Source organism: Manihot esculenta, chromosome 15 (assembly GCF_001659605.2).
Source record: "Manihot esculenta cultivar AM560-2 chromosome 15, M.esculenta_v8, whole genome shotgun sequence".
NCBI lineage: Eukaryota > Viridiplantae > Streptophyta > Magnoliopsida > Malpighiales > Euphorbiaceae > Manihot > Manihot esculenta.
Window position 1 is genome coordinate 14,945,792 of NC_035175.2, and position 16,680 is coordinate 14,962,471.

A 16,680-nucleotide genomic window follows, 5' to 3' on the forward strand; every position below is an offset into this window, starting at 1 on the left:
TCGTCTCATTTAAAAACATATGAGCGATTTAATAGATATAGGCTGTTTTAATAGCAATTATTTATTTCACAGACAGTTAACGGTTAGCCGTTAGCCATTAAATATTAATTATTAATAGTTAAATATTATCCACTAGTTTAAATACTAAACACTAATTCAACTATCAAATGTTACTATAAAAAATCAATCCCCAAAATATAAAATAATAAAAATTATTATTTTGATTTAATCTAAATACTAGACATCATTGCAAGATCAGAGTTTAAAAACGAAATTTAATTTTTCTTTTAAATTATTTACCTATACAACCACTATAAAGTAAATTAAATATTCTTTTTTTTTCTTGATTTCCTCACTTTAATTTCCTTTTAATTCTCTAATACTAATTTAATTACCAAACACTCCTAAAAAAAAATTACCGAATATTAAATAAAAAATTAACATTTTTATTTAATCTAAACACTACCACTAAATATTATTACCGAATAAAATAGAGAGGTTTAATTTCTCCAATTAATTACTTACCTATCTAACCACTATAAAGAAAATTAAATATTCTTTCTTTTTTTTTTATCTTGATTTTCTCTTCTTAATTTCTTTTTAATTCTCTTACACAATTAAGTATCCAAACATAGGGTAAAGAAATTGTGCCTATGGAGTTGGAGTGGGGGTTTTAGGTGCTCTGTTTCTGGGTAGTGAACGGAGAAGGAGAGCAAGGGAAGGACATCGTTCCAAGGCGTTTTGGAAGAGGAAAAAAAAATTATTGCCTCTCTTTTATCTAAATTTCAGAATTTCCTCCCAAGTTTCTGCACCTATGACAAAATGATTGAAATCAAATAGGACAAAATGATTTAACTTATTCTTAATCCTATGACTAAAAATAATATGTACAAAAAGAAGCAAAGGCTATGATAGAAAAGTACTAAAATAAAAATTTACAAATTAAATTGAAATTAATTTATCTTTGTCACTTTTCTTTTTTTTTTTTAAGTTAGAATTGAAATGCTAAATTAATTAAAAACAAAAGAACCATTAAAATTAAAAGTGAATGAAATTTAAATTTAGTTGAAATTTAATGAAAATTAATATTTTACAAGAAAATAAAAAAATGAAGGTGTCACTGATTTTACTAACTTTTCAAGAACTATCGATTTTTATGGCTACCTCTAATGAATGAGATACAAGGGATAGAGTGAGCTATGATTTCAGTATTAAGAGATGTATAAGGAGCAAAGAAATAACAAAATGAAAAAAAAATTCCTCTTTGTGACCAGACTTAATCTTCAAGGACTTATGGATCTAATCTCTAAGAAAGAAAAGGGTGATAAGGATAATTCTCCATATGAGTTACTCCGATATATGAGTTAATAATTGAATTTAGAAAATAATTAAAAGAGTGTAGTAATAATGGAGTTTAGAGAATAATTAGAATAGAGTAATAAATTTTCTATTTAGAAATAGCATATTTGGATTCTCTGAATACCAATCTATGTACTATAAAAAGATAAGGTGATATGAAATTTTCTCGTGTAATTCAAGTATAAGTTTGTCAAATTACATTTTTATGTAGACATTTTTTAACTCCACATTAATTAGTCCATGGCGTCAACGGTTAGTTCCATTGTTTGGTTTAAGCGACTCAAATACTGATATTCAAATGTGATAGATAATAACTTGATGATTAGTAACTAGATGTTCATATTTCAAAGTATGAGTATTGAGTCATACTAGAAAAGTCTCCCACTAGTCTCATGGTCATCTCTTTGATTGTGTATTATCATATTTGAACAGAAGCAAAGTCATACTTAAATTCTATTTTTTAGAAAAATTGTATTATGAACTACGTTATAAGCATAACATATTTGATGAATAGAGATCAGTTTCAAATTCGAGAAACATACAGATAACATTCATCTGCCAAGATGTACTCGACTTTGATTTTAGCTACTTGTATTTAGATTGAATTAAGACTCTTAACCCTATAAAAAGAGGACATTATGATGATCTCGTTCCATCTCTCGTCTCTCATTCTTTTAAGAGGTTGAAAACACTATTCTTATTATGGTGTTTCAGCTATGAACATGTGTGCCTAAATTTTTTCTTTCAGTTTAAGGATAATTAAGGTTTCAATTCAATTGTTTGTGAGATTTATGTGATTCTATTATTTCTTTAATTGTTCTTGATATTTATTGTAATACCCGGCTAGACTCCGGTATCGGAATTCCTACCGTCCGGCGGAATCTCGGATGTCGAAAACCTCTAGAAGGGTAAAATCACGTTTTTATAAAATATTTTAATGTATTTTATGATTTTAAGTAAGAAAGAAATTGAGTTTTGAATGAAAAAGACTATGGAGGCATTTCCAGGTTCGACCGCCGAACATTGGATGGTTTAGGGGGGCAAATTAGGCTTCCGAAAGAGGCAAAGGTTCGGCCGCCAAATCTCATGTTCAGCCGCCGAACTTGCATGAGTTTTGGAGGCACTTTTAGGCTGCCGAAAGGTGGTCTGGCCAGCCCTATATAAGGGCTCCATGGCCGAAACGGGCGAGTTTTCTCCCCATTTTCGGCCAACGGTGAGTCCATGCTCTCCCATAGTCGTTTTTGATGTTTTTCCTCCAATCTTTCATGTTTTAACAAGTTTTATCTTGGTTTGAAGATATTTGAACAAAAAGAGTAAAGTTTTGGAGCTTGGAGGTTCAAAGAGCTAGATCTCTCCCATCTCCGAGTTGGATCGTCTTCCCTCTCGATCTTCAAGAGGTAAGAGTAGATCCATACTTCTTTTCATATTTTGGTTAAGTTTCATGAAGTTTTTTTGGAGTAGAAATGCATGTTTAGATTTTTAGTTAGTTTTTGGCTTATGTTGTGTTTATGAGCAATGTGAGTTGTATATGTATGTTTGATGTGTTTTGGTTGGGGTTTAAGTTAGTATGAGACCCCTATGTGCTTGTTGGCTTGAGTTTGCATATTGTAGAATAGGTAAATGCATGATTGAATGGTTTGGGAGGCTTTTGTGCTTAGAGGAGGCTGAGTTCTACCCTTTGAAAGAACTCAGGTTCGGCAGCCGAAGGGACTTTCGGCCGCCAAACCTGCCTGTGGAGGCAAGCCTTGGGCTGCCGAACCCTGCCCCCGAAAGTGGACTTTCGGCTCTGGAAGGGAGTTTCGGCCGCCGAAGGTGCCGCCGAACATGCATGAGTTTCGTCTCTGAAGTGAACCTTCGGCCGCCGAAAGTGCCGTCGAAGGTGCATGACTTTCGGCTCTGGAGGGACTTTCGGTATTCCTCCTTAATTCAGTCAGCAGAAAGGGAGAGCTTCCATGCCATAGTGGATATCGCCCGGAAAATGGAGGCTAGCGCAATCATAGAAGGAAGGGTTAAACAGTCAGTGGATCAGTCTTCAGCTTCTAAGACACCGAGCAGTGCAAAGTGGGACAGATCCAAGTCCAAAAAGAGCAAGTTCTGGAACAAAGTAAAATCTAGTCTGGGAATGGGAGGTGGCTCGAGTTCTGGTTCGGGCGGTCATGTCTGTATGAAGTGTGGTAGACCACACAAAGGAATCTGCTGGGCTGGGACGAACACATGTTTCAGATGTGGACAAGAGGGACACATGGCTCGGGAGTGTCCTAGAGCAGTTTCAGGGGCACAGTCTCAGCAGACGGGTTCTGGTAGTGCAGCCCAACCAGTAGCTCCAGCCATGACTCAGGCAAGTGGCAGAGGCAGAGGGAGAGGAGCAGCATCTTCTTCAGGTTCCCGGGGTGAAGGTCCATCAGCTCCAGCACGGATCTTCACCATGACACAGCAAGAGGCGAACACATCTAACACCGTGGTGGCAAGTAATCTCATCATTGGCTGTTCTGATGTGTATGCATTAATGGACCCTGATGCATCTCATTCTTTTGTGGCTCCGAGAGCAGTAGAGAGGTTGGGGTTGATGGTCTCTGGGTTAGAGTGTCCCCTCTGGGTCAGTGGACCCAAGTGTGACCCGTCAGTGGCAGGGTTAGTCTGCCAGTATAGTCCAGTTTTTATAGAGGGAAGATGCCTTTCAGCCGACCTTGTGGTTCTAGATTTGACAGACTTTGACGTCATTCTAGGGATGGATTGGCTATCTACCCATGGTGCTACCTTGGACTGCAGAGACAAGGTAGTCAAGTTCAGATGTCAGGATGGGTCAGAGGTTGTCTTCAGAGGAGACAGGGGGAGTACACCTAGAGGTTTGATATCAGCCCTACAGGCTCGTAGGCTACTCAGGAGGGGTTGTCAGGGTTTTCTAGCACATGTGAGAGAGATCGATAGTCAGGTCAGGGAGCCCGCCTCAGTGCCAGTAGTCAGAGAATTCTTAGATGTCTTCCCAGACGAGCTGCCAGGTTTACCACCCGCTAGGGAGATAGAGTTCGAAATTGAGTTGATGCCTGGAACTAGACCGATCTCTATCCCTCCCTACAGGATGGCACCAGCGGAATTGAAAGAGCTTAAGGAGCAGTTGAAAGAGTTGGTAGATAGAGGCTTCATCCGACCGAGTACCTCACCTTGGGGTGCTCCAGTGCTATTTGTGAAAAAGAAGGATGGATCCCTCAGACTTTGTATCGACTACAGGCAGTTGAACAAGGTCACTACCAAGAATAAGTACCCATTGCCAAGGATCGATGATCTATTCGACCAGCGAGCAGGAGCGAGTTGTTTCTCCAAGATAGATCTGAGATCAGGGTACCATCAGCTGAGGATAAGGGAAGAGGATGTGCCGAAGACAGCCTTCAGGACTAGATATGGGCATTATAAGTTCCTTGTAATGCCGTTCGAGTTGACCAACGCCCCTGCAGCATTCATGGATCTCATGAACAGAGTGTTTAGCCAGTACCTGGATCACTTTGTTATTGTCTTCATAGATGATATCTTAGTGTATTCCAGGAATGCAGAAGAGCATGCCCATCATCTGAGGTTGGTTTTGCAGACCTTGAGGGAACATGGCTTGTATGCCAAGTTCTCCAAATGTGAGTTCTAGTTGAGGAGCATTTCATTCTTAGGGCATGTGGTGTCAGAAAATGGAATCGAGGTAGACCCCAAGAAAGTGGAAGCTGTAGCAAACTGGCCTAGACCCACTACAGTGACAGAGATCAAGAGCTTCTTGGGTTTAGCATGTTACTACAGGAGGTTCGTTCAGGACTTCTCTAAAATTGCAGCTCCTATGACCAAACTAACTAAGAAGAACCAGAGGTTTGTGTGGACCGACCAGTGCGAAGAGAGTTTTGAGAAGCTCAAGAAGAGGTTGACTTCAGCACCAGTGTTAGCTCTGCCATCTAGTAATGAAGACTTCTCGGTTTACTGTGATGCGTCCCGCATGGGACTGGGTTGTGTGTTAATGCAGAATGAAAGGGTGATCGCTTATGCTTCTAGGCAGCTAAAGAAGTACGAGTTGAATTACCCTACACATGACCTAGAGATGGCAGCAGTAATCTTTGCACTCAAGATGTGGAGGCACTACCTTTATGGGGTTAAATGTGAGATCTTCACAGATCATAAGAGCCTGCAGTACATCCTGAGTCAGAGAGATTTGAATTTGAGGCAGAGAAGATGGGTAGAACTGCTCAGTGACTACGATTGTAAGATCCAGTACCATCCGGGTAAGGCGAATGTTGTGGCGGACGCCTTAAGCCGGAAATCACTTGGCAGTTTGTCCCATATTTCAGCAGAGAGGAGGCCAGTAGTGAGGGAGTTCTTCGAGCTCATGAATGAAGGATTGCAGTTGGAGTTGTCTGGTACAGGTGCTTTGATTACTCAGATGAGAGTGGCACCCGTGTTTCTGGAGCAGGTGGCTCAGAAACAGCATGAGGACCCAGAGTTAGTGAAGATTGCCAAGACTGTTCAGTCATGCAAAGATAGTGAGTACAGATTCGACAGCAAGGGGATCCTCCGCTATGGGAGCCGACTATATGTACCAGATGACGTAGGGCTAAAAGGAGACATTATGAGAGAAGCTCATAATGCCAGGTACAGCGTTCACCCTGGAGCTACCAAGATGTATCAAGATCTGAAAAAGGTCTATTGGTGGCCAGCTATGAAGAGAGAAGTGGCACAGTTCGTGTCAGCCTGGGAAGTGTGTCAGAGGGTGAAGTTAGAACATCAGAAGTCGGCTGGAATGCTTAACCCGCTACCTATTCCAGAGTGGAAATGGGAGAATATAGCTATGGACTTCGTGGTGGGGTTACCGGCGACGTCCAACAGATTGGACTCCATATGGGTGATTGTGGACAGTCTCACCAAATCTGCTCACTTCATCCCTGTCAGGAGTGGCTATTCTGTGGACAAGTTGGCGCAGGTGTATGTTGATGAGATCGTCAGGCTGCATGGGGTCCCTGTTTCAATAGTGTCCGATAGAGGACCCCAGTTCACCTCCAGGTTTTGGCGGAGTCTGCAAAATGCCATGGGTACCAGGTTGGATTTTAGCACTGCTTTCTATCCACAGACGGACGGACAGTCAGAGAGGACCATCCAGACAATAGAGGATATGCTCAGAATGTGTGTGCTGGACTTTGGCGGTTCTTGGAGGCAGCATCTACCCTTGGTGGAGTTTGCCTACAATAACAACCATCAAGCTAGCATAGGGATGGCCCCATATGAAGCTTTGTATGGAAGGAAGTGCAGGTCACCTGTATGCTGGGAAGAAGTTGGGAAAAAGGCCTTGGCAGGGCCTGAGCTAGTAGAGATCACCAGCAGGGTGGTGTCCATAATCAGAGAAAGGATTAAGACTGCTGCAAGCAGGCAGAAGAGTTATGCAAACATCCGCAGAAGACAAGTAGAGTTTCAGGAGGGGGATTTGGTATTGCTTAAGGTGTCTCCAATGAAAGGGGTGATTCAGTTCGGGAAGAAAGGTAAGCTGGCTCCACGGTACATCGGACCCTTTGAAGTCTTGCAAAAGATTGGGAATGTATCGTACAAGCTGGACTTGCCTGCTTCAATGGAGAGAATCCATCCGGTTTTCCATGTTTCCATGTTGAGAAAGTTCGTGTCAGATCCGAGCAAGGTTCTTAGTGAGCCTGATGTGGAGATCCAAGAAGATCTCACCTATATTGAACAGCCAGTACGGATCTTAGACACCCAGATCAGAAAGTTGAGGAACAAGGAAATCTCGATGGTGAAAGTCCTTTGGAATCACCACAACATTGAGGAGTGTACCTGGGAGACACGGGAGTCCATGCTCCAGCAATATCCTCATCTCTTTTGAAGTAAGTGTTATGTGTTTTATGTTAATGTGTATGTTGCATGCTATGTATGTTTATTTTTTATGCCATGCCAGGTTTGTTGGTGAACATTCGGGGACGAATGTTCTTAAGGGGGGAAGAATGTAATACCCGGCTAGACTCCGGTATCGGAATCCCTACCGTCCGGTGGGATCTCGGATGTCGGAAACCTCTAGAAGGGTAAAGTCATGTTTTCATAAAACGTTTTAATGTATTTTATAGTTTTAATCGAATAAGAAATGAGTTTTTGCATGAAAATAATCTTGGAGGAAGACCCAGGTTCGGCCGCCGAACCTCAGGTTCGGCCGCCGAACCTCAAGTTCGGCCGCCGAACGTGCATGCGCTTCGGGTGTGCCTTAGGCCCCCGAAACCATGAGTGAGGGAAGTCCAGGTTCGGCCGCCGAACCTTATGTTCGGCCGCCGAACATGGCATGCATGCGGGGGCACGTTCGGCTCCCGAATGTGGCCTGGCCAGCCACCTATAAAAGGGTCCCTTAGCCGAAATGGGCGAGCTTTTCTCCCCATTTTCGGCCAAGGTGAGCTCTCCGTCGTCCCTCACCGATCTTGAGTTTCTTCCTTCAAATCTTTCACGATTTTCACAAGTTTTCACTTTATTTTGAAGATTTTCGAGTATAAAGCAAGTTTTGGAGCTTTTGAAGTTCAAGAAACTCAATCTCTCCCATCTCCGAGCTTGGGTCGTTTTCCTCTCGATCTTCAAGAGGTAAGAGTCGATCTTGAGCTCATTGCATGTTATAAACAAGTTTTAAGTTGATCTATGGGGTAGAAATGCATGTTTAGGTTTTGGTTGGTTTTATGGGTTATGTTAAGTTTTGAGCAATGTATGATATTTGTGGTTGCTTGATGTGTTGTAGTTGGGGTTTAAGATAGTTTGAAGCCCCTAGGAGCTTGTTTGCTTGAGTATGCATGTTGTAGATCAGGTTTATGCATGTTTGAAAGGTTTGGGAGGCGTTTGTGCATGTTGGAGTTGAGTTTCTGCCACTTTGGAGAAACTCAGGTTCGGCCGCCGAATGGACTTTCGGCCGCCGAACCCGCTTGTGGAGGCAGCCTTCGGCTGCCGAAGCCTGCCCCCGAAAGAGAACTTTCGTCTCTGGAGGGCAGTTTCGGCCGCCGAACATGCATGAGTTTCGTCTCTGTCTGGGAGTTTCGGCCGTCGAAGGTGCCGCCGAACCTGCCTGACTTTCGGCTCTGGATGGACTTTCGGCCGCCGAACGTGCCGCCGAAAGTGCCCTGTCCAGCTATTTCTTGCATGTTTTCTATGATAGTTTTGAGGTGTTTTAGGGGGGGTTTTTGAGGGATGTTTTAGGGTTATGTTTATGTATGTTTGGTCCCTCATCTGAGTCCACCTGTGTAGGTTCGGACCCGAGGAACCGAGAAGGTCAGCAGTGCTAGCTGCTTCAGAGTCCTTAGAGCATCTGCCAGAGGTGAGTAGAACAGAACTATGTTTTAAATTTAATAAAATGTTTAGCATGATCCATGCATCATAAATGCCATGTTTATGTAGGTTGTATTGTATTAGTAATCACGAATATGATGCATTGCATTTTTACTGTTGATGTGGATGGATGTTGGATGACCCACTAGCTCTCAGTATGTAACCTATGAAGTCCAGGGCTGTCCATGCCACGCGTCCTGGTACCATGTTATGAAGTCCCGGGCTGCCCATGCCACGCGTCCGGGCAAATGTATGATTGTTTATGGAAATGAGAGTTATTGGTGACAAGTCCGTCCTTGATGTGAAATGTCTGTGCTATGATGCATTCCATGAAAGCATGAATAATTAAAATATTTTATGGTTCTGCTCACTGGGCTTTTTAGCTCACCCCATTCCCTTAACCCCCAGGTTTGCAGGTACAGGATAGAGCAAGAGGTCAGATAGAGTAAGGTTTTGGTTATGTAATAGCTAGTAGTGGACATGATGGATATTGTAATGTAATGTTGAGTTATGTAATGTAATGTCGGTATTGAGGTTTAGAAGTATGCTTGACCCTAGCTGTGTAATCCCTTTTTGAATGCATGATCTTTTATGGATGTTTATGTTTTACCAAACTTAATGCATGATTATGGTACCCCATTGGAGCTTTGATGAGGACTCCATGGTGGGGTTAATATTAATGTCTATGTTAATGCATGCACAGGTTGAGTTTGGTTCATGGATGGAAAAAAAAGTTTTAATTTTTATGTATGTTGTTGATCATGTAGGGGACTAAACAGGTTCACAGGATGTATGTTAGGTTTGCTACGGGTCCTGGCGGCCTTAAGCCGATCTGGATCCTAGCGCCGGTAGCAGTCCAATTTGCGGGCTGTTACAGATTTGAAGGAAGAAACTCAAAATCGGTGAGGGACGGCGGAGAGCTCACCTTGGCCGAAAATGGGGAGAAAAGCTCGCCCATTTCGGCTAAGGGACCCCTTTATAGGTGGTTGGCCAGGCCACATTCGGGAGCCGAACGTGCCCCCACATGCATGCCATGTTCGGCGGCCGAACCTGGACTTCCCTAACTCATGGTTTCGGGGGCCTAAGGCACATCTGAAGAGCATGCACGTTCGGTGGCCGAACTTGAGGTTCGGCGGCCGAACCTGGGTCTTCCTCCAAGATTATTTTCATGCAAAAACTCATTTCTTACTTGATTAAAACCATAAAATATATTAAAACATTTTATGAAAACATGACTTTACCCTTCTAGAGGTTTCCGACATCCGAGATCCCACCGGACGGTAGGGATTCCGATACCGGAGTCTAGCCGGGTATTACATTCTTCCCCCCTTAAGAACATTCGTCCCCGAATGTTCACCAACAAACATGGCATAGCATAAAACATAAACATACATAGCATGCAACATACACATTAACATAAAACACGTAACACTTACTTCAAAAAAGATGAGGATATTGCTGGAGCATGGACTCCCGTGTCTCCCAGGTACACTCCTCAATGTTGTAGTGATTCCAAAGGACTTTCACCATCGGAATTTCCTTGTTCCCAACTTTCTAATCTGGGTGTCTAGAATCCGTACTGGCTGTTCAACATAGGTGAGATCTCCTTGGATCTCCACATCAGGCTCACTAAGAACCTTGCTTGGATCTGACACGAACTTTCTCAACATGGAAACATGGAAAACCGGATGGATTCTCTCCATTGAAGTAGGCAAGTCCAGCTTGTACGATACATTCCCAATCTTTTGCAAAACTTCAAAGGGTCCGATGTACCGTGGAGCCAGCTTACCTTTCTTCCCGAACCGAATCACCCCTTTCATTGGAGACACCTTAAGCAATACCAAATCCCCCTCCTGAAACTCTACTTGTCTTCTACGGACATCTGCATAACTCTTCTGCCTGCTCGAAGCAGTCTTGATCCTTTCTCTGATTATGGGTACCACTCTGCTGGTGATCTCTACTAGCTCAGGCCCTGCCAAAGCCTTTTCTCCAACTTCTTCCCAGCAAACGGGTGATCTGCACTTCCTTCCATACAAAGCTTCATATGGGGCCATCCCTATGCTAGCATGATGGCTGTTATTGTAGGCAAACTCCACCAAAGGTAGATGCTGCCTCCAAGAACCGCCAAAGTCTAGCACACACATTCTGAGCATATCCTCTATTGTCTGGATGGTCCTCTCTGACTGTCCGTCCGTCTGTGGATGGAAAGCAGTGCTAAAATCCAACCTGGTACCCATGGCATTTTGCAGACTCCGCCAAAACCTGGAGGTGAACTGGGATCCTCTATCGGACACTATAGAAATAGGGACCCCATGCAGCCTGACAATCTCATCAACATACACCTACGCCAACTTGTCCACAGAATAGCCACTCCAGACAGGGATGAAGTGAGCAGATTTGGTGAGTCTGTCCACAATCACCCATATGGAGTCCAATCTGTTGGACGTCGCCGGTAACCCCACCACGAAGTCCATAGCTATATTCTCCCATTTCCACTCTGGAATAGGTAGCGGGTTAAGCATTCCAGCCAGCTTCTGATGTTCCAGCTTCACCCTCTGACACACTTCGCAGGCTGACACGAACTGTGCCACTTCTCTCTTCATAGCTGGCCACCAATAGACCTTCTTCAGATCTTGATACATCTTGGTGGCTCCAGGGTGAACGTTGTATCTGACATTATGAGCTTCTCTCATAATGTCTCCTTTTAGCCCTCCTTTTAGCCTTCAGGAGGATCCCCTTGCTGTCGAATCTGTACTCACTATCTTTGTCTGACTGAACAGTCTTGGCGATCTTCACTAACTCTGGGTCCTCATGCTGTTTCTGAGCCACCTGCTCCAGAAACACGGGTACCACTCTCATCTGAGCAATCAAAGCACCTGTACCAGACAGCTCCAACTGTAGACCTTCATTCATGAGCTCGAAGAACTCCCTCACTACTGGCCTCCTCTCTACTGAAATATGGGACAAACTGCCAAGTGATTTCCGGTTCAAGGCATCCGCCACAATATTCGCCTTACCCGGATGGTACTGAATCTTGCAATCGTAATCACTGAGCAGTTCTACCCATCTTCTCTGCCTCAAATTCAAATCTCTCTGACTCAGGATGTACTGTAGGCTCTTATGATCTGTGAAGATCTCACATTTAACCCCATAAAGGTAGTGCCTCCACATCTTGAGTGCAAAGATTACTGCTGCCATTTCTAGGTCATGCGTAGGGTAATTCAACTCGTGCTTCTTTAGCTGCCTAGAAGCATAAGCGATCACCCTTTCATTCTGCATTAGCACACAACCCAGTCCCACGCGGGACGCATTACAGTAAACCGAGAAGTCTTCATTACTAGATGGCAGAGCTAAAACTAGTGCTGAAGTCAACCTCTTCTTGAGCTCCTCAAAGCTCTCTTCGCACTGGTCGGTCCACACAAACCTCTGGTTCTTCTTAGTTAGTCTGGTCATAGGAGCTGCAATTTTAGAGCAGTCCTGAACGAACCTCCTGTAGTAACCTGCTAAACCCAAGAAGCTCTTGATCTCTGTCACTGTAGTGGGTCTAGGCCAGTTTGCTATAGCTTCCACTTTCTTGGGGTGTACCTCGATTCCATTTTCTGACACCACATGCCCCAAGAATGAAATGCTCCTCAACCAGAACTCACATTTGGAGAACTTGGCATGCAAGCCATGTTCCCTCAAGGTCTGCAAAACCAACCTCATATGATGGGCATGCTCTTCTGCATTCCTGGAATACACTAAGATATCATCTATGAAGACAATAACAAAGTGATCCAGGTACTGGCTAAATACTCTGTTCATGAGATCTATGAATGCTGCAGGGGCGTTGGTCAACCCGAACGGCATTACAAGGAACTCATAATGCCCATATCTGGTCCTGAAGGCTGTCTTCGGCACATCCTCTTCCCTTATCCTCAGCTGATGGTACCCTGATCTCAGATCTATCTTGGAGAAACAACCCGCTCCTGCTAGCTGGTCGAATAGATCGTCGATCCTTGGCAATGGGTACTTATTCTTGGTAGTGACCTTGTTCAACTGCCTGTAGTCGATACAAAGTCTGAGGGATCCATCCTTCTTTTTCACAAATAGTACTGGAGTACCCCAAGGTGAGGTGCTCGGTCGGATGAAGCCTCTATCTACCAACTCTTGCAACTGCTCCTTAAGCTCTTTCAATTCCGTTGGTGCCATCCTGTAGGGAGGGATAGAGATCGGTCTAGTTCCAGGCATCAACTCAATTTCGAACTCTATCTCCCTAGCAGGTGGTAAACCTGGCAGCCCGTCTGGGAAGACATCTAAGAATTCTCTGACTACTGGCACTGAGGCGGGCTCCCTGACCTGACTATCGATCTCTCTCACATGTGCTAGAAAACCCTGACAACCCCTCCTGAGTAGCCTACGAGCCTGTAGGGCTGATATCAAACCTCTAGGTGTACTCCCCCTGTCTCCTCTGAAGACAACCTCTGACCCATCCTGACATCTGAACTTGACTACCTTGTCTCTGCAGTCCAAGGTAGCACCATGGGTAGATAGCCAATCCATCCCTAGAATGACGTCAAAATCTGTCAAATCTAGAACCACAAGGTCGGCTGAAAGGCATCTTCCCTCTATAAAAACTGGACTATACTGGCAGACTGACTCTGCCACTGACGGGTCACACTTGGGTCCACTGATCCAGAGGGGACACTCTAACCCAGAGACCATCAACCCCAACCTCTCTACTGCTCTCGGAGCCACAAAAGAATGAGATGCACCAGGGTCCATTAATGCATACACATCAGAACAGCTAATGATGAGATTACCTGCCACCACGGTGTTAGATGTGTTCGCCTCTTGCTGTGTCATGGTGAAGATCCGTGCTGGAGCTGATGGACCTTCACCCCGGGAACCTGAAGAAGATGCTGCTCCTCTCCCTCTGCCTCTGCCACTTGCCTGAGTTATGGCTGGAGCTACTGGTTGGGCTGCACTACCAGAACCCGTCTGCTGAGACTGTGCCCCTGAAACTGCTCTAGGACACTCCCGAGCCATGTGTCCCTCTTGTCCACATCTGAAACATGTGTTCATCCCAGCCCGACAGATTCCTTTGTGTGGTCTACCACACTTCATACAGACATGACCGCCCGAACCAGAACTTGAGCCACCTCCCATTCCCAGACTAGATTTTATCTTGTTCCAGAACTTGCTCTTTTTGAACTTGGATCTGTCCCACTTTGCACTGCTTGGTGTCTTAGAAGCTGAAGACTGATCCACTAACTGTTTAACCCTTCCTTCTATGATTGCGCTAGCCTCCATTTTCCGGGTCATATCCACTATGGCATGGAAGCTCTCCCTTTCTGCTGACTGAATTAAGGAGGAATACCTGGAGTCAAGCTTCATGATATACCTCCTTGCCTTTTTCTGATCTGTGTCTAAGGTTTGCCCTACAAACGGCAGCAGCTCTAAAAAATTGTCTGTGAGCTCCTCCACACTCATCCCATCGGTTTGCCTCAACTGTTCAAACTCAATCATTTTCAATTCCCTGGAGCTATCAGGGAAAGCCCATCCAGCAAACTCGTTTGCAAACTCCTTCCAGGTCATGCTGTCCACCCTCGGGTTCACATAATTTTTGAACCACTCACGGGCCTTCTTGCATTTGAGGGTGAACCCAGCCATCTGAATGGCTCTGCTATCATCAGCTCCTATCTCATCTGTAATTATTTTGACCCTTCCGAGGTACTCGAACGGGTCATCCCCTTTATCATACTGAGGAGCACCAAGCTTCATGTAGTCGGTCATCTTCACCTTGCTCCCTCCAGATGAGCTAGGTTTAGGTATGTGGGTTTCTGGAACTGTGGGCTCTGCTAGGGGTGGAGGAGGTACAACATTCCCTGAGGTAGGGCCTGCTGGATTTGGATGGTAGGGAGGGGGTAGATACATAGGGTACTGTGAGTATGGTGGGTAGTAAGGTGGGTACGGCATCTGAGAGTGATAAGGGTTATAGCTGGGGTAATCCGATGTACCTCCCATCGAATACCCGGGGTTTTGAGAAAAGGGTGGGTAGTAAGGTGGCTGAACAAATCCCGAGGCCTGAGTGCGTCCTTGGGACTCTCCTATTCCCTCTTCCGACATACTTACTCTGAGACTGCCATCCCTCCTCTGGTCCACATCCATCTGATCCTCCATATCCTCTGACATCCCACCTTGAATTGTTCCCCTCACTGATCTACTTCTGCTCATATCCAAAGACCTTCTAGGGTCTCTTACTGCTCTTTCCCTGCTAGACCTGCTAGACATTGCCCTTGGCAATGCAGGGGGACGGGCACTCATGCCCTCATCCTCAGGTGGTACTCCAGTCAATCGTGCATATCGACGAGTTCCCCTCATCCTGTTTTCTGAAAAACAGTGCACATCACATAAACATTAGCATCATATGGTTCATGTGAAAACACATGAACCCGCATCACATACATAGCATACATAACATATCATTAATGCTCATGCATATAATCATGGCATTTCACATCATCATCAAAAGACAGGACTACTAATCCTTTCCTAGTGGACATGATCTTTCCTATTGTGCTTGACCTTCTATAACATCTATGAGCCCGACACACTATAGGTCCGACCATATGAACCTAGGGCTCTGATACCAATCTGTAACAGCCCGCAAATCGGACCGCTACCGGCGCTAGGATCCAGATCGGCTTAAGGCCGCCGGGACCAGTAGCAAGCCTAACATACATCCTGTGAACCTATTTAATCCCATACATGATCAACAACATACATAAAAATTAAAACTTTTCTTTCCATCCATGAACCAAACTCAACCTGTGCATGCATTAACATAAACATTAACATTAACCCCACCATGGAGTCCTCATCAATGCTCCAATGGGGTACCATAATCATGCATTAAGTTTGGTAAAACATAAACATCAATAAAAGATCATGCATTCATAAAGGGATTACACAGCTAGGGTCAAGCACACTTCTAAACCTCAATACCGACATTACATTACATAGCTCAACGTTACATTACAACATCCATCATGTCCACTACTAGCTATTACATAATAAAAACTTTACTCTATCCGACCTCTTGCTCTATCCTGTACCTGCAAACCTGGGGGTTAAGGGAACGGGGTGAGCTAAAAAGCCCAGTGAGCAGAACTATAAAACATTTTAATTATTCATGCTTTCATGGAATGCATCATAACACAGACATTTCACATCACGGACGGACTTGTCACCAATAACTCTCATTTCCATAAACAATCATGCATTTGCCCGGACGCGTGGCATGGGCAGCCCTGGACTTCATAGGTTACATACTGAGAGCTAGTGGGTCATCCAACATCCATCCACATCCACAGTAAAAATGCAATGCATCATATTCGTGATTACTAATACAATACAACCTACATAAACATGGCATTTATGATGCATGGATCATGCTAAACATTTTTTTTAAATTTAAAACATAGTTCTATTCTACTCACCTCTGGCTGATGCTCTAAGGACTCTGAAGCAGCTAGCACTGCTGACCTCCTCGGTTCCTCGGGTCCGAACCTACACAGGTGGACTCAGATGAGGGACCAAACATACATAAACATAACCCTAAAACATCCCCCAAAAACCCTCTAAAACACCTTAAAACAATCATAGAAAACATGCAAGAAATGGCTGGACAGGGCACTTTCGGCGGCAGGTTCGGCGGTCGAAAGTCCCTCCAGAGCCGAAAGTCAGGCAGGTTCGGCGGCCGAAACTCCCAGACAGAGACGAAACTCATGCATGTTCGGCAACACTTTCGGCGGCCGAACCTGAGTTTCTCCAAAGTGGCAGAAACTCAACTCCAACATGCACAAACGCCTCCCAAACCTTTCAAACATGCATAAACCTGATCTACAACATGCATACTCAAGCAAACAAGCTCCTAGGGGCTTCAAACTATCTTAAACCCCAACTACAACACATCAAGCAACCACAAACATCATACATTGCTCAAAACTTAACATA